The 24,468-nt window shown below is 39.9% G+C and overlaps 1 pseudogene; it reads left to right on the forward strand.

The window, feature by feature from the left end:
• Positions 1-20,153: 20,153 nt before the first annotated feature.
• Positions 20,154-23,928, forward strand: LOC110122471 (zinc finger protein 85-like; annotated as a pseudogene).
• The last annotated feature ends 540 nt before the right edge of the window (positions 23,929-24,468 follow it).

The raw sequence follows: 24,468 nt of genomic DNA on the forward strand, positions 1-24,468 counted from the left end.
AGCTCCAGTAGTCATATACGGATGTGAGAGCTGGACCATAAAGAAGGCTGAGCAACAAAGAATTGATGCTTTCAAACTGTGGTGCTGGAGAAGACTCTTGAGAGTCCCTTCGAAAACAAGGAGATCAAACCAGTCAATCCTAAAGAAACTCAACCCTGAATATTCATTAGAAAGACTGAGACTGAAGCTGAAGCTCCAATACTTTGACCACCTGATGGGAAGTGCCGACTCATTGGAAAAGATCCTGATGCTGGGAAAGATTGAAGGCAAAGAAGAAAAGAGTGGCAGAGGATGAGATGATTAGATAGTATCACCGACTTAATGGACATGAGTTGGAGGAAACTCCGGGGGATGGTGGAGGACAGAGGAGCCTGGTGTGCTGCAGCCTATGGGGTCACAAAAAATAGTTGGACATGACTTAGTGACTGAAAAACAACAAAATAAAGAAGCCCAGGACAGGGCCTTGTACATACTGTGAGCTCAAAATATGTTTGTTGTGGAAACTAAAGAGGGATGAGTACTTTCTAAGTGCCAGGAGTGAATCTAGGGAGTGGCTGGCAGAGGACAGAGAGAACTCCCCATCTCCCTTCAAGATGCTCCCACGGGGTCAAGCGTTAGGAATGGGGCTGCAGTGTGAGACTCAGAGGGTCCTGGCGGAGGCCCAGGGTGGAAGGAGCGCCTGAGTTTGTGTTGCACCAGCAGGGCCAGAGCCTTTCCTCTGGGGCGCCCCAGGGACCCTCTGTTCTGCTCTCTCTCTGCTGGGCCCTGGGATGCTCCTTGCCTGGGTTCCCTTTGGCCCAAGGGAGTTAGCGCAGTGTGGTAAAGGGATCACCAGCTTTCAAAACAGACTGGTTGGAACCTTCATAAGCAAATTTAATATCTCCAGCCCTTCTTATAGGGTTAACTGAACCTTAGGGTCTCTATCAAAGTATAAACACAGTCACCTACACTAAACACAGGAATACGAATATAAAAGTGATATAACAAAATTAATCATTAAAATAATCCACTATAGAGTTAAGGTTTATGTATCATTTCTTAAGAAGATGACCTTCAGAAGATGTTTCTTAAAAAGAAACATCTTAATGATGTTTGTTTTATGTATTTAGCTTTTTAGATTACTTGGTACACAGAGATTCGTGACTGTTCTATCCTTTTCGTAAGTGGAGTCTTTACTTTTGGTAAACTTCCTCTTGTCCTGATTAATGCGTTTAGTTAATACATTAATTTTTGGCTGGGCAGGGTCTTGTTGCTGCTCATGGGCTTTTCTGTGGTTGCAGTGAGAGCGGGTTACTCTCTTGTCGCAGCGCAAGATCTAGAGCGCCGGCTTCAGGAGTTGCAGCTTTAGGGCTTAGTTGCTGTGTGGCATGTAGAATCTTTCCGAATGGACAGGGAATTGAACCCATGTTCCCTGCTTTGACAGGTGGCTTCTTAACCACTAGACCACCAGGGAAGTCTCTGATTAATGCTTTTAATCTTAAATGCTGCTTTGCTAGTTACAATTGTATGCTGCTTTTTCTCAACTTTTCTTTCTTTCTTTTTTTTTTGAAGTATTTCCCTGATATCTGTTTGCCTATTTATTTCTTTCCAACATTAAAATAAATTTTGTTTTGAAAATGAGACATCCACTTAAAAAAAAATCCAATCTGGCAGTCTTTATCTTTGAAAGATGAATCCAATCTATTTACATTTAATTGAAAACAGATATCTTTGATTTTCTTTCTTTAATTTTCCCTCATGCATATTATTTATATTGTGCAGTTCCCCCTCCCCTTAATTTTGGTGGGTTGATCAAAGTACTATTAATTATCTACATTTTCCTTATTGAATTTAGAGTTTCTATCGCATTTCCCTACTCTTCTAAGCATTACTCTCCCATTTCGTTTACTTCTATTGAACCACTTCTTTCTCTGCTATCAAGATGAAAACAAGATACGACCGTATCTCCCCATAAGACGTGCTTATTTCCTTGCTGTCCTCTTTCACCTCTGTAATACTCTTACTTCCCTACTCAGTTGAAATCTTAAGAAAACTTACACTTCCCTTCTCTGCTTGTTCCTTCCTCCCTTTCTGAGGATTTGAGATCACTTAGTATTCTTAGACATTTTTAGGTTTTCCCCTGTAGGATGTTTCTTCTCTTTATATGATCATTGTTTGGCACTAATATTACAGATTCCCTGGCATTCTATCATTTTCAATTTATATCCAAGTATATGTATATCTGCTTCCCTGGTAGCTCAGCTGGTAAAGAATCCGCCTGTGATGCAGGAGACCCCGGTTCAATTCCTGGGTTGGGAAGATCCCCTGGAGAAGGGATAGGCTACCCACTCCAGTATTCTTGGGATTCCCTTGTGGCTCAGCTGGTAAAGAATCTGCCTGCAATGCGGGAGACCTGGGTTTGATCCTTGGGTTGGGAAGATCTCCTGGAGGAGGGCATGACAACCCATTCTAGTATACTCACCTGGAGAATCCCCATGGACTATACAGTCTATGGGGTCACAGAGAGTCAGACACAACTGAGAGACTTTCACTTCCCTATATGTACGTATAACTGGAAAATCATACACAGATGCACAGGCAGAGAGACAGAGATGCATACTCATGCTATTTCCTCCCCTTCCAGTGCCCTCCTGGGAACTCTGGATTATCCTGTCACCTTAGGGTCCTTCCTGAAGCATTGCTGTAGTGGAAGATGTGCTCGATGTCAGCCCTGGATTCCCACATATTTGCCCACACCCTCTCTCACCCTGACAGGTGGCTATCTCAGTGGGGAGCAGGTTTTGGGGTTGGCATCCTCGTCCCTCAGTGCTCTATGGGGGTAATTCTGTTTTTTCCTGTCTAGGGCCTCAGTCCTATTGGTGTTGGCCCTTTTCTTTGTATGTAATACAATTTTTATGTGTGACAGCCTATACATTTTCTTCATGCTTGAATTTAGGAATCCTGCCTGGATATGCCCAACTGGGTTTTTAAAATTTTTTTTCCCTCATTAATTATGCCTGGAACTCAATGAGCACTTTAAATTTGCAGACTTGAGCCTTTCCTCAAACAAGGGGAAATGTCTTCTATTATTTCCTTAATTAATTCACTCCTACATCTGTTCCCTTTCCCTCCCTTGGAACTTTCATTATTCACATGTTGAGTCTCTGCATATGTCCTGCAAGCCCTTTTTAAAAATTTCTCTTATGGTTTCCATTTCTTTGTGTTTTTACTTTCGGTGTTGAGAAAATGTATTGCTTAATCATATAGGCCTGAATTCAATCCCTAACAGAAAATAACAGCTCCTTTAGTTTATCTGTAGGATTTGTATAAAAAAACAAAACAATAAACAAAAACACTCTTTGAATTCTAGAGTCTCTTTTTTTCCCCCTTCATATATTAGAACTGAATTTTTGAGCACCGTTGTTATTCTGTTTTAAATCTCATTCAGAAATTAAAGCATCCTTATTCTCCAGCAGTTCTGGTTTATAAGGAGCTGCCAGTTTTAGGCATTCTGCTGTTTCTCTCTGGTTGCTGGGTCCTGTAGGTGCTATCGTTATTTTCTTTTTCATCTGCATGGCTCCATTCACCCCTGGGATATTAGCTGATGATCAGTTGAGGAGGCTCTTGAAAGATGGCAAAGCCAGGTGAAGGCAGCAACCTGTGTTATATAGAACTGGCAATGGACGTCTTGGCAAGCAGTCATTCCTTGCTCATGGAGGTTCTCCTGGACTGCTCTGCTCCAAGACATGACTCAGGCATTCAGGTACCTTTTATTTAATAGGTCTTTAATCATTTGGTACCTTTTCATGATCTTCTGCAGGATCTAGTAATTATAGTAAATTGCATACATTTTAGAAAGCCTATTAAAACAGAGCAAGATAAGGAGTATGTATGAATATATTGGAAATACATACGGGGGCATAATTGCATTTAAATAGAGATGATCAGAGTGGACTTTGTTAGGAAGGTGACATTTGTGAAAAACATCAAAGAGTGTGAACGCGTGAGGATAAGTGAAGCTAGAGCATCCTTGGGGGAGAACACCCAATGCAAAGGCACTGAGGTGAGAGGAAGTCCGGAGCACTCAGGGAGCAGCTGGTATGGACGGAGACTGCTGAGAGATCAGGTTAGAGAGGAATGCAGGGCCTGAGGTTACTACAATAATCCAATCAGAGTTGGTGATGGCTGGCTCTGTGGTCGTAGCAGTGGGAGCTGTGGAGGGCAGTGTAGTATAAAGCACTCAAATTTTAGATATGATTTGAAGGTAAAGCCAAAAGGATTTCTGGATTGATTTGAGAGATAAAGAAAGGGATTAAAGATGTTATTTAAGTAACATTCATGTAGCACTTACTATGCCTAGGCATTTGACAAATACTAACTCATTTAATCCTCTTACCATCCTCAAGAGATGTAATTATCTCATTTGTAAGATTAGTAAGCTGAAGCACAGAGACTTTAACTAAAGTAATTTGTCCCAGGCCACACAGATAGTGTCATACATAGGATTTGAACAAGCAAGCTCCAGAGTCTATGATCTTAGCCATCATTACTAGGCCCTTCTTGTGGGGATTCTGACAATTCCTGAGAATGTCAATTCCAACTAAACCTTGAGGCACTAGGGAAATCATGACAGTGTGAACCTCTTCATCTGCTGGGTCCATGAAAGATTTAGGCCAACATTACATTTATCACCCGACTTCCAGAGGTCCCCACAGTGTGGGATGTGGTAGGCCACACTGGCATTTTGGGTTCTTAGGAATGGGTCCCACCTCAGAGCCAGTCTTCAGTAATCCCAGAAAAGTTTGGGTATGGCCATTTCCATAGTGCACAGTCACCCTGGTAAGTAAGTTACCACTTTCCCTTTGGGGAAGACTAGAAGGAAGATTTGTGGTACTTCTGGCACCCAGTCCTTCCTTAAAGAGATCTATGACATTTCACTAGGACCTCTCTTGGGAAAAGAAAGAAAAACTCTTACTTTACAGAAATTAGATGTAAAATCTGAGGTTTTGGGGCTTGAGCAAGTCCCAAATGGATGGATGTTTCTGACTGAGATGAGAAACATTATGGGTGATCCAAATCTTATGGTGCCAAAGAGATCATGAGTTCTGTTTGGGAAATATTAATTCTGAGATGCTCTTTAGACGGTCAAATAGAGTAGATGGTTGAATGGATGAGAGAAGATTTCAGAGGAGAGATCCAGCATGGAAGTACCACTCTGGTAGTCATCAGTATAGAGAGGGTATATAACACCATGAAGTCTCAAGAGAGTGTGGAGAAATAAGAGGTCCAAAACCAAGCACTGGGCTTGGAGAGGAGGATAAAGCAGTAAGCGAGGCAGCCAGTGCACAGCCATGAATTCCAAGTGAAGAAAGTATTTCCAAAAAATTGAATGTTATCAGCTCTGTGAAATGTTGCTGTTATGCCAAGGGGGATGAGGACTGAGCACTGATCATTGGATTCAGCAACATGGAGATCACTGATGAGCTTGGAAAGCAGTTTGGGGAGGGGTGGTGGCAAAAGCCTAATTAGAGTGTAGTAACAAAATTGAATGAAGAAATAGTGAATAGTCAAATATCTCAAGAAGTCTTGCTGAAAAGGAGAACAGAGAAATGGGCAGTAGCTGAAGGGGGAAGTACAGTCCAGAGAGGACATTTTTATAAGATGATAAAGATAAAACTATGTGTATATTTTGGAAATGATCCAACCAACAGACAAGGAAAAATTGATGATACAGGACAGAGAAGGGAACGTTCCCAGAGTGATGTGTCTGAATAGGCCAAATACTGTTTATGTCAATGAAACCACAAGATCTTAGCCACAGAGAGTCACTCTAATTCCCCACTCTTTTGCTTCTGTTTTTCCCCTGCTGGGTCTTCATTGCCACATCTTTGTAAGTCATGTGTCCTTGTGAACCACTGTACAGAGGAACCTCCACTCTTAGTCTTAAGTTTGCATCAATGCAGACACATTTATACTTGAAACTTCACAGTACGCAGTCTGAGAATGCCATTTACCATGACTCCAGGCATAAGGAAGTGGGCAGGAGGGGACAACACTGAGTTTTAAACCTAGAGAATATTTGGTTCCATTTCTCACAGCACATTGCTCATGTCTTCTACCTCCATACACGTTTATCTTGTCCCTGAAAATGTACATCATGTTTCACTGGGAGGGACCACAGTTTCTATCTTCCATTTAAAGCATCACTATGGAGCCTTTGGCCAGCTGTCCCTTGATTTTCACTGTAGTCATCTGCCTTTTAGTACCCTTGAGGCTTATTCATTTAATGTTTTTTTTTCCTGTCAGATTATCTATTAATCTACTTTAAATACTACACTGTTAACAACTATTTAATCCTCTAGTTAGCCCATTTAGAAATCAAGACCGTGCCAGGTAGCTTTTAGCTTAAGAAAATTAAAAATTAAAAAATTAAAAAATGGAAACACAAGTGATTACAAAACCTAATTCTGTTTTTCTTTTTTTTCCAAAGCAAACATTTCTTTTTCAGTATTTTCTGTAATATCATGCAAAAGTAGATTCCTGGTGTACATAAAGTTGAAATATTCCAACTGTGGCATGATAGTGCAATTGGCTGAGGCTTTATGAAAGAGAAAGACTATTGACTCTGAAAAATTATTTCCCACTGGCTCTTCTCTGCTGTTATTCTGATTATTCAATCTCCTTGTGAGTCTAATTCTTAATTTAGTAGCTTCTGAATTCAAAGAACAGTATATTTTGTGCATAAGGCTGAAGTCACTGAGGGAGGTAGCACTAACCAAGGATCATTGGAGGGAAGTTAGGATGCTGTCATACAGGTCCCTGTGCTTGCTGTCTGCTTGCCCTGGGCAGAGAGGCTGAGAGTATTATAAATAGTTAGTATAAGAAGCTATTGTTGGAACCAGAATTTTGGTTTAACCAGATGTTTTTGTAGGTAGGTTTATTTATTTTTATTTTTTGGTAGGTAGTTTTGATTTCACCTATTTCTTGTGTGATTAGATAAAATTCTTAACTTCCTGGATCTCAACTATTTCTTTTGTAAAATGTGGGTAAAACTGATCTTGATGGACTAGTGTGAAGATTTAGTGAGATATTATAAAACATGGCAGAGTTATAAGTCAGTGCTCAGTAACGATAGCTGCTATCACCACCACAGTCACCAAAACCAACACCATCACCACCACCGTCACCACCATCTTCATCACTGTCACCTTCGTCTTTCAACCATCAGTTCATAGATGCTGTCCTCTGTGAAGGCCTCCTTGACTCTAGGCAGCATTAGATACTCCCTTTCACGCATCCTTTAAGCATTTTATACACCCAGCACTCATTGCATTATATTGTCTTTGTTCCTTTTCATGTCAGTTCTCTAAGGGACTGAGCCACTTACAGACAGTAACCTTGTCTTATTAATCATTAATTCTCTAGTATCTAGCATCTAACATGCCAAAGAACGTTCAAACTACCACACAACTGCACACATCTCACATGCTAGCAAAGCAATGCTCAAAATTCTTCAAGCCAGGCTTCAACAGTATGTGAACCAAGATCTTCCAGATGTTCAAGCTGGATTTAGAAAAGGCACAGGAACCAGAGATCAAATTGCCAACATCTGTTGGATCATAGAAAAAGCAAGAGAATTCCAGAAAAACATCTGCTTCATTGACTATACTAAAACCTTTGACTGTGTGGATCACAACAAACTCTGGAAAATTCTTAAAGAGATGGGAATACCAGACTACCTGACCTGCCTCCTGAGAAACCTACATGCAGGTTAAGAAGCAACAGTTAGAACCCGACATGGAACAACAGACTGGTTCTAAATTGGGGAAAGAGTATGTCAAGGCTATATATTGTAACCTTGCTCATTTAACTTATATACAATGTATATCATGTGAAATGCAGGGTTGGATTAAGCACAAGCTGGAATCAGGATTACTGGGAGAAATATCAGTAACCTCAGATATACAGATAACACCACCTTTATGGCAGAAAGTGAAGAGGAACTAAAGAGCCTCTAGATGAAGGTGAAAGAGGAGAATGAAAAAAACTGGCTTCAAACTCAACATTCAAAAAATGAAGATCACAGCATCCGGTCCCATCACATCATGGCAAATAGATGGGGAAACTGGAAACAGTGACAGACTTTGTTTTCTTGGGCTCCAAAATCACTGCAGATGATGACTGCAGCCATTAAATTGAAAGATGTTTTCCCCTTGGAAGAAAAGTTATGACAAACCTAGAAAACATATTAAAAATCAGAGACATTTCTTTGCCAACAAAGATCTGTATAGTCAAAGCTATAGTTTTTCCTGTTCATGTATGTTTATGAGAGCTGGACTATAAAAAAGGCTGAGCACCAAAGAATTGATATTTTTGAACTGTGATGCTAGAGAAGACTCTTGAGAGTTCCTTGGACAGCAAGGAGATCAAACCGGTCAATTTTAAAGGAAATCAACAATGAATATTCATTGGAAGGACTGATGCTGAAGCTGAAGCTCCAATATTTTGGCTACCTGATGTGAAGAGTCGACTCATTGGAAAAGACCCTGATGCTAGGAAATATCGAAGGCAGCAGGAGAAGGGGATGACAGAGGATGAAATGGTTGGATGGCACCACCGACTCAATGGACATGAGTTTGAGTAAGCTCTGGGAAATGGTGATGGACAGGGAAGCCTGGTGTGTTGCAGTCCATGGGGTCGCAAAGAGTCAGACACGGCTGAGCGACTGAACAACACTGGACTTGTCACCTAAGATTGGTTCATTAAATGTGTACTGAATGGCTTCAGAAATAAACTTTTACTTGGGCATAACGTTGGCATTCACCATATATCTGAAAAAATAAGATGAAAATGATAGACCCAAGTCTGGGAGACTGAATATAAGTTTAACAATTGTAAATATGGAAATTTAATAGGATTATATAATTTTGTAAACTCCACATGCAATTATAGTAAATTGGGACTGATTTAAATATCAACATACGAGGTAAATTTATGCTCATTCACTGCACTTGAAATATTAATTTGTTATTTTATGTTATTTTATGTAATTTCAAAAATGGTAGTTTTTTTTTTTTTTAAGATGGATTTTGGATCAAGAATGCAAACCCTGACCATAATATTATTTGTCTGAGAGAGTGCAACTGATTTGAACTTTTTTGCTTTGTCACAAGGTTTTTTTTTGTGTGTGTGTGTGTGTGTGATAAAAATGGAGTCTGCCTTGACTTTCATTACATTTAGATTCATCATCCAGGAGTTACCATCGCTGCGAAATCTGAGGCAACTATGCGAGGCGCCATTTTGAATCTGTCTCCTTATAGCGCTCTCTGGTCACTCTCAACAAATTTTCACATCCTTCTCACCGCTTGAAGGCTGAAAGCTGATACCAGCAGCTGGGGCTGGGAGGATCGTTCAGCTGTTATTTCAGTAATTTCTGTTGTTTTGGCAGAAGTAACTGGAAATATCTAAATGGTTAGAAGGTTTGACACATATTCCTGCACTTGTTACAGAAACTCAGATAAATGGGATGCCTGGGCTCAAATTTGCTTGGATAGCATTTTAAAAATAGTCAAAGATAGTCTTGAGCTTTGGAGACCCAAGTACATTGTGACTTGGGAGGCCATCACTAGTAGAAAGAACATGGGCTTTGGAGTCAAAGAGGTCTGCCAACATAAACTCAGTTCTGCTACTGCTAGTATCCATTTTCTAAGCCTTTATTTCCTGATCTTGTATCTAGAGGTGTGTGTGTGTGCACCCAGTTGTGCCTGACTCTTTGTGACCCCATGGACTCTAGTCCACCAGGCTTCCCTGTCCATGGAATTTTCCAGGCAAGAATACTGGAGTGAGTTGCCAATGTTTTCTCCAGGGTCTTCAAGAATGAAGGATGGAACCCACCTTGAACGTATGTCCTGCATTAGTAGGTGGATTCTTTACCAGCTGAGCCACAAGGGAAGTCCTTGTATCTAGGTCATATATTATCTGTGTGTAAGGACTTCTGGTGATAAATATATATGATGATATCCATAAAATGTCTAGCATATTTTCTGGCCCATTCATTGTTTAATTTCAATAGAAAAGGAAGAGGCTGGGGGAAATAAAAGAAAAAATAGGGAACCTACAGATCAAAAGAGATTTAGAGTACATGTCAACTAATTGTAATATACGGAGTTTATTGGGGTCCCCATTTGAACTACTAGAAAAATATATTGGGAAGTTTAAATGCTGAGTGGACATTCGATGCTATTAAGGAGTTATTTATTTTTTAAGATGTGATAATGGTATATTCAAGTTTCATAAAAGAAGTTCCTAGCTTTTAGAGATACACATTGAAATATTTATGAATAAAACAAAAATTGTTTATAAACATTTCCATGATAAAGAGTTGTACCTATATACTGTGGTTTTTTTTTTTAAAATTCAAGCCTGTATATATAGATGCAAATAAAATTTTGCAAGCAAATAAAATATTTCTGCACATGTGCACTGGAGCAACTTAAATGCCAGGCAAAGTTCAGACACATGTGCTCTCTTTCTACTCTCACTGGCATTAATAATTAGGTGGGAATAAGTAACATTGTGCTGAGGTGTTTTGCTGTGCGTATTTTTGGTGCTTTTTGTATATTATGAGTGCTTCTTTTCTGACATTATGAAATAAATGCATTTGATTGTTAAATATTGCAATTCATATTTGAAATAAAAATTACCACTCAGTTCAGTTCAGTTCAGTTGCTCAGGCGTGTCGGACAATTTGCGACCCCATGGACTGCAGCACACCAGGCCCTCCCTGTCCATCACCAACTCCCGGAGTTTACTCAAACTCATGCCCATTGAGTCAGTGACGCCATCCAACCCTCTCATTCTCTGTCGTCCCCTTCTCCTCCTACCTTCAATCTTTCCCAACATCAGGGTCTTTTCTAATGAGTCAATTCTTCTAATCAGGTGGCCAAAGTATTGGAGTTTCAGCTTCAACATCAGTCCTTCCAATGAATATCCAGGACTGATTTCCTTTAGGATGGATTGGTTGGATCTCCTTGCAGTCCAAGGGACTCTCAAGAGTCTTCTCTAACACCACAGCTCAAAAGCATCAATTCTTTGGTCTCAGCTTTCTTTATAGTCCAACTGTTACATCCATACATGACTACTGGAAAAACAGCCTTCACTAGATGGACCTTTGTTGGCAAAGTAATGTCTCTGCTTTTTAATATGCTGTCTAGGTTGGTCACAACTTTCCTTCCAAGGAGTAAGCGTCTTTTAATTTCATGGCTGCAGTCACCATCTGCAGCGATTTTGGAGCCCCAAAAATAAAGTCTTTCACTGTTTCTACTGTTTATCCATCTATTTGCCATGAAGTGATGGGACCAGATGCCTTGATCTTAGTTTTCTGAATGTTGAGCTTTAAGCCAACTTTTTCACTTTCCTCTTTTACTTTCATCAAGAGGCTCTTTAGCTCTTCTTCACTTTCTGCCATAAGGGTGGTGTCATCTGCATATCTGAGGTTATTGATAGTTCTCCCAGAAATCTTGAGTCCAACTTGTGCTTCCTCCAGCCCAGCATTTCTCATGATGTATTCTGCATATACGTTAAATAAGCAGGATGACAATATACAGCCTTGACTGACTCCTTTCTGTATTTGGAAACAGTCCGTTTTTCCATGTCCAGTTCTAACTCTTGCTTCCTGACCTGCATACAGATTTCTCAAGAGGCAGGTCAGGTGGTCTGGTATTCCCATCTCTTTCATAATTTTCCACAGTGGTAATTTTCCACAGTGGTAATTTTCCAGAAAAATTACCACTATTCCTCTCCTAATCCTCTGGATTTAATTTTAGACCATCCTGAGATTGCAAGGTGAGCTGTCAACAAATAAATACATTTTCAAAACTACTTGTCTGCAGAAGTCATGATCTTATTTCTTCTGTGTGATCAGAACAAAAGAAATAATGTGAATACTAAGTTTGATGTAAATCAAAACTCAAATACAAGAGTTTGTGTTTATCCGTGTATTACTCTCACTGACTGACTATAATGAGTTATACCCTTCAGGGAAAAACTGTCTAGCAGGAGAGGAACAGGCAAAAACAAGGTTTGACTCCTGTGTAAAATGATCTCACTAAGCTATGTTTCCCAAACATCAAGGATAACTGAGGTTGGAGTCACTCCTGCCTGCTCTCCTGTTAGCACTGACGACCACACCTTATATTTTAGGAGGCCAGTGCCTTATCCATTAGGCACACCTTATATTTTAGAAAAGTCATGTTAATGTACGCTTTTCTCTCTGTTTTCTGTGCTGATGTCAACTAACTCCTCATCAACATCAGTTTCATCTCTTTATCTCCAGCTTCAGAGGTAGATGGTCTCTTTTTGGGGAAAAAAAATTTTTTTTTTTTTTTTACATTATGGTAAAATACATATAATGTAAAACTTACCTCTTAACTATTTTTGAACGTACAGCTCTATAGTGTTAAGTATATTCACAGAAGTCTTTTTTCATCTTGTAATACTGAAATTTTCTACTCATTAAACAACTCCTCATTTCCCAAGGGAATAGTTCAAACTTACTTTCCTGGCTTTCTTACCTCTTCCCCACCCTTTACAACCAAGATCCTTTTTGTTTACTTCTCTGAGGTCTGCAAGGGACTTCATTTTGGTAGCATTTCACACTCCAGCCCAGCCATAATAATAATGCTCTCCTGGGCCTCTCCTGCCTTACTGAAGGTTCCTTCTTTAGCTGCTAAGTGTCGCTAAATGTTTCATTGTTATTTGTTGGGTTCTTTCTGCCCTTGGCTTTCTACACCCATTTTGGATAATCTCACTCACCCACTCCAATGACTTCAATTTTGAAGTTTCCACATCTATACAAACCTCCAACCCTGGCCTCTTGCATGAGCTTTAGGCTTAGCAAGATTTATTTTATTGTTACTCTGTGTCAGGATCTCTTATAGCACTAAATTTTCAGAGCTGAAAAAGACAGGGACAAGCTAGGCTGCTGCAAAGGAAGCTCCGCTTATTATAATGATATCTTACTTAAAAAAAAACACAACAATTTATATCTTACTTAAAAAAACACAACAATTTATATTGTAAAAACATTCATTCTTTTCTTGGCTTCTGTGAGGCTACAGTATCTTTTTCAAACTATAGTTGCATCTCCTTCTCAGCCGGTTCTTGGGTAACATCCTCTCCTCCAGTTACACCATCTCTTTGTTGTCCTAGCCACTCCCAGAGCTTTAGAAACACTGCATGGAGGTGACTTTCTTTCTTTTTTTTTTCCCATTTATTTTTATTAGTTGGAGGCTAATTACTTCACAATATTGTAGTGGTTTTTGTCATACATTGACATGAATCAGCCATGGAGTTACATGTATTCCCCATCCCGATCCCCCCTACCACCTCCCTCTCCACCCGATCCCTCTAGGTCTTCCCAGTGCACCAGGCCCGAGCACTTGTCTCATGCATACAACCTGGGCTGGTTATCTGTTTCACCATAGAAAATATACATGTTTCAATGCTGTTCTCTCGAAACATCCCACCCTCGCCTTCTCCCACAGAGTCCAAAAGTCTGTTCTGTACATCTGTGTCTCTTTTTCTGGAGGTGACTCTCAAATCTTTATCTACAGCTCTGACCTCTCCTCGGAACTCCAGCCATGTACATCCATTTGCCAACTTGTCATCTCCACTTGGATGTAATGGTTCTTTCACATTTAACATGGTCCCATAGAAATTCCCAGTTTTCTCTCTCTGACCTGCTCCTTTCTCAATAAACATTCCCAACATCCACCCACTGCACATGCTGAATGTTCATCACTGTTCTTTGATGTCACTCTTCTTCTTGTTCCCCAGATTTAATTCACCCACCAAGACGTTTTTTAGAAACTTACATTTGGTGGCTCAGATTGTAAAGCGTCTGCTTGCAATGCGGGAGACCTGGGTTTGATCCTTGGTTTAGGAAGATCCTCTGGGGAAGGAAATGGCAACCCACTCCAGTACTCTTGCCTGGAAAATTCCATGGATGGTGGAGCCTGGTAGGCTATAGTCCAGGGGTTCGCAGAGTCTGACACTAGTGAGCAACTTCACTTTCACTTTTTAAAGACTTTTTTAACTCTGCACAAGCATGTCCCAGTTCCCTCTGCTTCTCCCCATCTCTCCTGCCATGAACCTAGTCCACCCTGATCCCTCCCATGAGGATGCCTACTATAGCTTTCCAACTTCCTTCTACTTCTGCTCTGATCTACTTTCCACAAAGCAGCCTGTGATCATACAAAAATACATGCCAGACCCTGTCACTTGTTTGCCTAAAAGCATGCAGTGACTCAGTCCATGTCCAGATCTTTGCAATTCGGTGGACTGTAGCCCATCAGACTCCTCTGTTCATGAAATTCTTCAGGTAAGTCCATGGGGTTGCAAAGAGCTGGACATGACTTAGCAACTAAGCAACAGCAATGCAGTGACTTCCTATGGACCTTAAAATAAAACCCAAATCTGTTGCCTCAGGCCACATCGCCTTTGAAATCTAGTCTGGGTCTACCTATTTAACTTAATTGCTTACCCTTCACCTTCTTGATCCTGTTCACTGGCCGTGTTTCCATTTCTTGAACTGGCTAAACTTTTGTCTTCTCGGCATCAGCGTTTCCTTAGCCTGAAATGCTTATCTCCCAATCATAGATTGACTGGCTTTCAGATTCTGCTCAGAGAGGTCTTTCTTTCTATGCAATTTAAAGTAGCCATCAGACAGTCTCTTTTATGTCAGCCTATTTTTCATTTTTACACAGTGGTTAACATTATCTTCTATTTTTCTTATCTCTTCACTTGTCTGGTTATTATCAGTTTGCCTCTGCTAAAACACTCTGTGAGCCTAGAGATCTTGCCTCTTTGGTTCATTCCTGTATTCCTAGAGCTTAGACAGTATCTGGCAGTTAAAAGAATATTTTTAAAATGCTTGAATGAATGCATACAATGTCTTCAGACATCAAACTTTCTAATTCAATCTAAACAGCTGCCAGAATGAGCTTCCGAAAACACCTGTCTCACCAAGTTATTCCCTATTTGAAACACTGCAGAGATGCCACATTGGCCATTGGCAAGAGAATATAATCCAAAGTGCTCAATACAGTGTACAAGACACCCCACAAACTGGACTCTGCTTGCTTCTCCCATCTCATTTCTCACTAGCTCTGTGCCCAATGACCTACAAGATGCCTAATGACCGGCATGTCCAAGGGGTCATACTGTTTCACGGTCCTGGGTCTTTGAACAACTTCATATCTGGACTGTTCTTTTTCCCCATTACTCCTTTCACTAAAGTCCCTTTATTTACTCAGTTTTTAAGATACAGCTTAAGTCAGGAAGCTATTCTGATCCCCCTATGATCCCAAACTTCAATCTTTTCCTCTATCGTTTATATTTGCCTCCATTATAGCTACTTAACTCTACTGTTTGCTGCATGTCTTTCTTTCCACTTGGACTATAAACTCCATGAGGGCAGGCTTAGTTTTATATGTCATATCATATTACATATCATAGTATGTACATAATTCTATTTCTGGATACTACTCATGGTTGGCAGTTGCATATGTTAGTTGACTCACTGACTCACTGACTATATAAAAATGCAAGAAACTTGAAAATGTTTGACATCGTTTGCCACTGGGTTGACAGATGCTACTCATTATGTTGTGTTTATTGTAGCTCAGGCTATCATACTGAGCATGATAACTCAGATGAGTGAAGATGAATATATTCAAACTCTTAAGAAAAATGTGCTCTGGAAGAACATGGTCAATTTATCACCTAAAACCAATTCTTAGATCATCACAGGGGAAATGAATGGGTCTGACAGGAATGGGAAATATTTAAGGAAAAGTTGATTAAAGAAGGCTTCATGAATGATTAATTATAGAGTTTAATATCGGTGGGAGAGAGTCTTACTGACATTTAAATAAATGCCAACAAAACAAGGTGCAAATTTGCCATAGCAAATAAAATATCATCAAGGTATTTGTTCTGAATCATAATTACATACAAGTGGGAAGTGCAACTCTGAAATGTATGCTCATGTTAGGTGTGACTCATTGGCTGAAGTCTTAGATTTTGGACACATATTTTTATGTGATAATTGCAAGTCCTGCTCTGCAAAGGTGAGGTGTACTACCTCTCCTTTCTCTGGCCTCCCAGCCCACCTGCAGTCTACCGCTTTCTGGTTTCCAGTTATCTCTACTTTAACTGACACCTTTTCACAAAGTCTCCAGTGACCTTCTGATGAACATATCCAATGGTCCCAGCTTACTTGAATCTATTTAATCTATTGATTAAATTGCTATTTATTTACCAACCACACTGTGTTCGTGTTAGGCACTGATTTGACATGTGGTAATAAAAAAAGGAAAGGCCCCTTCCCTCCCAAAACCAATCAAATAAACAAAGCAAAACCCACTAAGAAAATCCCCAAAAGCACGCACATGTGTGCACGTGCACACACACACACACACACACACAGAGGAAACAAAGATGAAAGCAGAAACCAAGCCAAACAATGACAAACTAAACAACTAAACAGCAACAGACTAAACTACGAAACAGACTTGTTTCCTGACCTCAAATATTCTAGTAGGAAAATTAAATAAATAAGCACAGAGATAAACATTTAATTAAATTGTGATGAGTGCTATGAAAAGTGAAGCACCTGATGTTCTGAGAAATGATAACAAGGAACCCAGTTTAAATCAAGGATAAAGGCAGAGCCTCTGAAGAAGACTTCTGAAGGAGGAGAAGGGAGAAAAAGTCCAAATAGAGAGAGAAAAATAAATAATAGCTTGGAAAACATGTTTGCTTGAACACCACATGAAGAATATGAATCCTGTTTGGCTAATCATTCCCCCCCAGCAACAGATGAAGAGGGAGAATTGTCCACTATCACAAATAAACTAAGCTGTCATGGGGGTAAACATGATACAATCAAAGACAAAGCATTCTGGAGCCATATTATAAAGCAGATAAGAGAGGGACTAGCTTGCAACATTTCTATTTTTTTTTTTTTTTAGGTAATTCAGGAAAAAAGAAGAAAAAGTCAAATTGCTTAAGAATGTGGAGAGGATTATGCAGATACTCCAGCAGATGGAAGGAAAGAAGTTAGGTCCATGTTGAGACACTGATTCTTGCTACATTCCGTCCAACATACCAGGGAATTTCTGGGAAGTTGTTTTCCCTTCTGACGTACAGCAGACATCCCCTTAATCCTTAATGGTACATAAATGTAGGGTATATCCAAGGCCTCAAGTTTGGGGAAGATGAAATCGTTGGCTGAAAACTGTTTTCTTCGTCTAGGATTGCAAACAACAAGGATGAAAGAGAAACTGATAGTCTTTGCAGAAACGAAGCTTCCTTGGTGTGGTTAGTACATGTGATTAAAACAGGAACTGCAAAGTGTACTCACCACCCTGTTTGGACTTTTCTGGATCTTTGGCACTTTCATTCCTTGTACAAAAACAGGGGGAAAGTCTTTCATTCTCTTTTTAAAAATTTAAAAAAATTCCTAAGGTAATAATTCTCAACCTTGCCTACACATCAACTTTACCTTGGGTCACTTCGAAAACTCCATGTGCCTTGGAAGCACTTCGAGACTTCCTTGTCAGTGTGTCTGGAATGGGTGTAGGGATCAGTTTAAAATATCTTCCCGATTGATTCCTGTGTGCTCCCAAGTTTAAGATCTATTTTAGTAAGACTTTATTTATCTTCTACCACTTTTTACTTCTAAAAATAATCCATTTTTTCTGAAAATTAAATGAACATTGAATAAACCAACCCCAAACTTAAATAAGCAGATATCTTAAAAAGGAGAAGCTTGGAAACTTCCAGTAGAATGTTTGTAGTCTTACTGTCCTGTCCTCAACAGCCTGCCTTGTAGGTGGTGATAAGTAGCTGGGCCACAGGTCCTGATACGCAAGTCTGGTTTTGGCTGGAGAACCTGGTACGGTTTCTCAAATATTCTCACTCACCCCAGCCTCTGCACGACTCTAGATGTCTACACCAGTTCTCTATCTAGTATCCTCTGCCTTTGACAGATCACATGTTCTCATCTGGCCTTCTGAAAATTGGGCCCCTGGAGTCATAGCGGCTTCCCTCACTTGCCATGATTTCCCTGCACTTTGTTCTCAGTTTCCTCTAGCAGACGCCGGCATAGGTACACAAGCCTTTATCTGCAACCCTTGGGGCTGCATGTGTCCTGAAATTCAGCATGTCTTAGGCTTTGGAAAGGTAGATTCTGCATTCCATGTCTTATGGACTTCTCTTGGTGTGGGGAAGCAGTACCCTGTAATCAAACACTTGCCTGTTTCTTCAGGAAACATGGGACTACTCCCAAGAAATAGGATGAATAATGACTGCAAACAATCTCATGTCTGTTCAGTTCAAGTTTTGCCACCAAATAACTTTGCTAGAACTTTGTGAATAAAAACCTTTAGTTAAACCCAGAGAGCAACGGAGACCTGTGGTAGCAGTATTATTTAAAAATTGTTTTGCAAGACTGCCTCTTCACTGACTTTACTGGTTTTTCACATTGCTTATAACAGAAACATTGTAACATGAAGTTGAATGCATTTCCATTGTTGGTTGCTTTCTGAGTGTTAATACTTTCCATTTGGTCAAAATGGAAACCCCAGATAACCCTAGATTTTTTGTTGGGGGAGATTAAAACTAAAATAGATTGAACAAACAGACCTTTAGAAGCTGTTACCATTGAACCCTGGTGACTCAAGCTCAGAAAAGGAAATAGCTGATTTAAACCTCAGGTGAGCCATTTCACCCATGGTCATCTTTATAACTCTCTTCAGCCTTTAGACGTCTTTCCCTGCTCTAATCATAAGTTATTTAGTCTTCACAGTTGTAGTAGCTGAATTTCTGTTATATTGGCCTTCCTCATATCTGTCAGGACATGGGTCCAGGGATTCCTGTGGGGGAGGCAGGCATGTTGTAGAGATAGAGCTGTTAAATATCATGTTACCTCATTGTTTTCATTGACTGGTGAGGCCCAAGAGAACTCTGAGTCATATGCATCTATTTTCCTATTAGATTAGCTACTCATTAAGAGTGGATTTTCTTCCTTGTGTGCCCCTTAGATCATGTGGTAAAGATCGTGGGTGGTTTAAAAAATTCTAATTTTTAAAAAATAGTTGATAGTAGAGTTTCCTTTGGGAATAAGTGGTCTTAAAGGAAGAAAATACCTTGGAGCAATTGGGTATGAAAAAATAGGCCCACCGTAGAATGCAGAGGGTGAGGGCAGACTAAATGGAGGGTAGAACTACTTTGTATTTAAAGGAAAAAAAACAAAAAACTGGTAGTCACTGAAGGGGACAGAAAGAGAATTGCTGAGCAATGTGGAAAATCAGCCAAAAGACTTTCTAGAACAGAATGACTATTAATAGCAATTGTGATGGATCAGTAGTGTAATCTCCATCTATTACTTAATTTTTCTAAACTTTCTGTAAAGCCTGCTACACAGAGGCTTTGTGTGCATAATTGTGTGAGTGTATCTGTAAAACTAAAAAAGGTAGCTGAAAAACCCACCCAAAAAAGAACAAGTTGCAAGATGCTGAAAGGTCGTTGCTGAGCTGTGAAAGATGCTGGGATTCTTGGCCTCCAGAGGAGAGGAAATCAATCAGGGCCTAGTGATGAGGCTTGATTGCTCAGAGCTTTTGTGAAATAATGTTTTATTAAAGTATAAAAGAGATGGAGAAAGCTTCTGACATAGACATCCAAAGGGGGCAGAAAGAGTGCCTCCCTGCTGGCCTTTAGCAGTATGTTATACCCCATCAGCAAGCTGTTAATCAGAGAAAGGAGATGTCTCAAAACTCAGTGGCGGCTCAGAAGTTGGGTCCAGGTTCTCTTGTGAATTGTTCTGCGGCCTGCTCTCTCTAATGTGAAAAATAAGAGAACACACAGCCGGGGTAGTCTGCAAAGAGAGTGGGGAAACTGAGCACCAAACCCAGGATGTGATTAGCGTATCAGCTTCATCTTGATTACCCACTACAGCTGAGGAACAGAGAAAGTGAACAAAGAGCTCGGAAAAGGGACAGAGAAACAAGAAAACTCTTTCTTCATTTTCACTGCAGCAGTTGCAGGTGAAAGAGCTGTGTGGATGCTGTTTTCTCAATACGTAGATGTGTTTTTCCTGCATGATGTCCCCAGAAGAGACACAGCAGGAGGAAGAAGAGGAGGAAATGGCAGCTTCTCAGGGACGGCTGACATTCCGGGATGTGGCCATAGACTTCACTCAAGAGGAGTGGGAATGCCTGGACCTCGGTCAGCGGGAATTGTACACGGACGTGATGGTAGAGAACTATAGGAACCTGGCTTCCTTGGGTCTTGTGGTCTCTAAGCCAGACTTGGTCACCTTTCTGGAACAAATGAAGGGTCTCAGGAATATAGGGAGAATGCAGACAACAGGCATATTCCCAGGCTGCAGGATCCTAGTTCCTCTTGCTCCTGGTGTCTGTCCCCTGGTGGGTGAGGTTGGTCCAGAGGTTTGTGCGCTTACCCCCTTGATGGACTTTTGACTGCTGTTTCTGTGACCCGAGCCTGCCCTGGATATTGAGGGGAGCCTCCCCTTGGCTCTGCGGCTGTCACCGCCCTGTCTGTGGTGGGTCTGCGCCCTGGTTGGTGGAACAGAGCCCCCAGATCTGTTTCTTCGCTGTGATCCTGACCTGTGTGGAGGCAGGTGGGATTGGAGCACACCCCCGGGAGAGAAGCCCCTGAGGATTGCTGCTCTGGGGATGTTCCCCTTGGGATGTGCTCTGTGCGTCACTTTCACCCACTGGCTATATCTCCTCAAGACACCCAGGATTTGATGCCAAAGAAACCAAGGGTAGAAGATTTGTTCCCAAAAGCAAACCTAGGAATATATGAAAGATTTCACCTCAGAAACGTGCAATTAATGAAAGACTCAGAACATACAAGGGCGTGTGAAAGACAGAGAGGATGTTTACATGGACATAAAGAAATTGAGACAGTTACACATAATGCAGACATTACTGTAGAAAGAAATGAGCTACTTGAGTCAAATTGGGGGAAACACTCATTTCAGTCTTCAACATCTGCTGAGAAGTGTAAGTTTATCAGAAAAAATTTACATCGTTTTTTGAAACATAGTTGTTCTCTGAAAGGAAATGTGGAAAATCTGGAAGGTCCTCCAGTCTCTACTGTAAATACTCATTCAAACCACTCTGAGCATAGGCTTCGATTCAACATATATTTAAACATGTCTGAAAACCAGAAATCTAAAAATGATGGGGCAAACTCACAATATAATCAATTTGAGGGATCTGATTAGGAAGTCATTATTCTTCCATCAACAGATATTTTCTCTCCATTCCAAGATGTATAATGTTGATGATAATGGAAGAGATGTAATCCAACCAGCATTGTTCAATACATCCCATGATATGGTTAATAGGAAAGAACTTTCCATGTGTAATAAAATGAGTCAGACCTTAAGTAAGACCTCCAGCTCCAATAATTACACAATTATTTATGATGGAGTGAAGGTCTATTCATGCAATGAACCTGGGCATAACTTTGAACAAGACTCAAACTTTATGGAACATCAGGGAGCTCAATCTTCACACAAGGATTCTAAAAGTAATAAATGTAAGAATATCTTTTATCAAGCATCAGATCTTTCTCTAAATAAGAGTATTCATAGTGGAGAGAAAACTTACAATTGTAGTGAATATGGTAAAGTTTCTAATCAGTCTTCAAATCTTATTAAACAGCAGAGAATTCAGAATCCACAGAAACATTACAAGTGTAATAAATGTGGGAAAGTCTTCAGTAACTCATCTAATATAAGTAAACATAGGAAAATACATTCAGGAAGGAAACCTTTCAAGTGTACAGTATGTGCCAAAGCCTTTAATCAGAATTCAAATCTTAGTCAACATCGGCAAATCCATACTGGCAGGAAACCTTATAAATGTAAGGAATGTGGCAAAGTGTTTATCTATTTCTCAACTCTTAGTCAACATCAGCAAATTCACACTGGGGAGAAACCTTATAAATGTGCAAAGTGTGGCAAAGCCTTTAATCAGAACTCAAATCTTACTCGACACCAGCGAATTCATACTGGAGAGAAACCTTATAAATGTAAGGATTGTGGCAAAGCCTTTAGCCGGTGCTATGGTCTTACTCAACACCAGCGAATTCATACTGGAGAGAGACCTTATAAATGTAAAGAATGTGGAAAAGCCTTCAATAAAAACTCAAATCTTACTCAACACCAGCGAATTCATACTGGAGAGAAACCTTATAAATGTAAGGATTGTGGCAAAGCCTTTAGCCAGCGCTATGGCTTTACTCAACATCAGTTAATTCACACTGGAGAGAAACCTTATAAATGTAAAGAATGTGGAAAAGCCTTTAGTCAATACTCAAATCTTACTCAACACCAGCGAATTCATACTGGAGAGAAGCCTTATAAATGTATGGTTTGTGGCAAAGCCTTTAGCCAGCGCTATGGTTTTACTCAACATCAGTTAATTCATACTGGAGAGAAACCTTATAAATGTAAAGAATGTGGAAAAGCTTTCAGTCAATACTCAACTCTTATTAAACACCAGCGAATTCATACTGGAGAGAAGCCTTATAAATGTAAGGATTGTGGCAAAGGCTTTAGCCGGCACTCAGGTCTTACTTGCCATCAGAGAATTCACACTGGAGAGAAACCTTATAAATGTCAAGAATGTGGAAAAGCTTTCAGTCAATGCTCTACTCTTACTCAACACCAGCGAATTCATACTGGAGAGAAGCCTTATAAATGTAAGGATTGTGACAAAGACTTTAACCCAGCACATTGGTCTTACTTACCATCAGATAATTCATACTGAAGGAAATCTCATAAATGTAAGGAAACCTGCAAAGGCTTTAATCAGAGCTCTCACCTCACTGGACATCAGAGAGCATGTCCTGGAGGGAAACCCTAGTAATGAAGTAAGACATGGAAGAGGTTTGTCCTGAACATACAGTTCAGGAGACAAAAGACTTATTTATATAAGAAAGATATGGAATGATGTAAAGAAAATGTAAATAAGTATTTACAAAAAATCAAATCTAAATAAATATCAGGAAATGCATACTAGAAAGCATTTCATAAATCCTGTTTTCTGACGTTCCTCTTAGGGAGAAATATTGTAGATGTGATTCATAGTTAAAATAGACAGAAAATTGATATGTTAGTATGGATCACAAGATGAAGAGGTGATGTTTAGCCATGTACAGTTACTAGCTATGTATGTTTGTTTATATTGACATGATTTGTGATTATTTGAAAACCAAAATGAATGTAACTGAATTCTCAAATTACTCCATGCTACACTTCATTTCTAGTGTGCATGCAAAGTTATGTTTTTGATGGTTGCTACCTCAAAGATGAGAGAAGCCCTTCTATCTAGGAAGAAAACATTTATATTTTTCTCCATTATGAGATTAAGGACACAGTAATGTAACATGTACAGTGAACATCTAAATGGTGGTGTTTGTCATTCATGTCACACATCCCTGTAAGTCACCGTGATGTAAGTGTTCAGGGAATAATTCCACAGATTAAAGTAAGATGTCCATTTTCAATAGTTACGAAGCAACTTGCTTTTAAAAGCAAAGTCACTTGCTTTTAAAGTAAAATGTAATGATAGTTCACTAAAATCTTAATGTATTTTATAATATTAACAGAAGTCATGTGCTTCCAGCTTGTGCTTCATCCAGCCCAGCGTTTCTCATGATGTACTCTGCATATACGTTAAATAAGCAGGGTGACAATATACAGCCTTGACAATATACAGCTTTTCCTATTTGCAACCAGTCTGTTGTTCCATGTCCAGTTCTAACTGTTGCTTCCTGACCTGCAAACAGGTTTCTCAAGAGGCAGGTCAGGTGGTCTGGTATTCCTATCTCTTTCAGAATTTTCCAGAGTTTATTGTGATCCACACAGTCGAAGTCTTTGGCATACTCAATAAAGCAGAAATAGATGTTAAAAAAAAAAACACCTCAGTGGCACCAGGGCCCCCACCCACAACATGCATTTTGAGAAAACATTGGTAACAGGTGAGTCATCCCAGGCCATAAAACGATTGGCATGAATCTTGAAGAAAGGCAGGTTTCCAAGCAAATATATAGTTTCATTCACATGGCTTAGGAGAAAAATGTATGAGTAAATCATGCAGGTTTGTTGAGCTCTTATTGGTTCTGAGTCTCAAGCGGAACCGACTTGAAGAAAGACAGAGTCTAGGGTAAATACATAGTTCATTAACATAGCTTAAGAAAAACATTTCCACAAGAAAAACGCATTGGTTAGCTCAATGTCTGAGAAAAGTTAAATTCAGGTGGAGCCAGGTGTCGTCATGGCAACACAGAATTTTAAGAGAAACCTCCTTTTAATTTTGTATAGAGAAGGGGAAAAAAAAAAATCTGACACTTGTAGTTCGTTTCCTCCTGCCGCTTAAGAGAGAGAAA

The sequence above is a fragment of the Odocoileus virginianus genome, chromosome 10 (assembly GCF_023699985.2).
Source record: "Odocoileus virginianus isolate 20LAN1187 ecotype Illinois chromosome 10, Ovbor_1.2, whole genome shotgun sequence".
Lineage (NCBI taxonomy): Eukaryota > Metazoa > Chordata > Mammalia > Artiodactyla > Cervidae > Odocoileus > Odocoileus virginianus.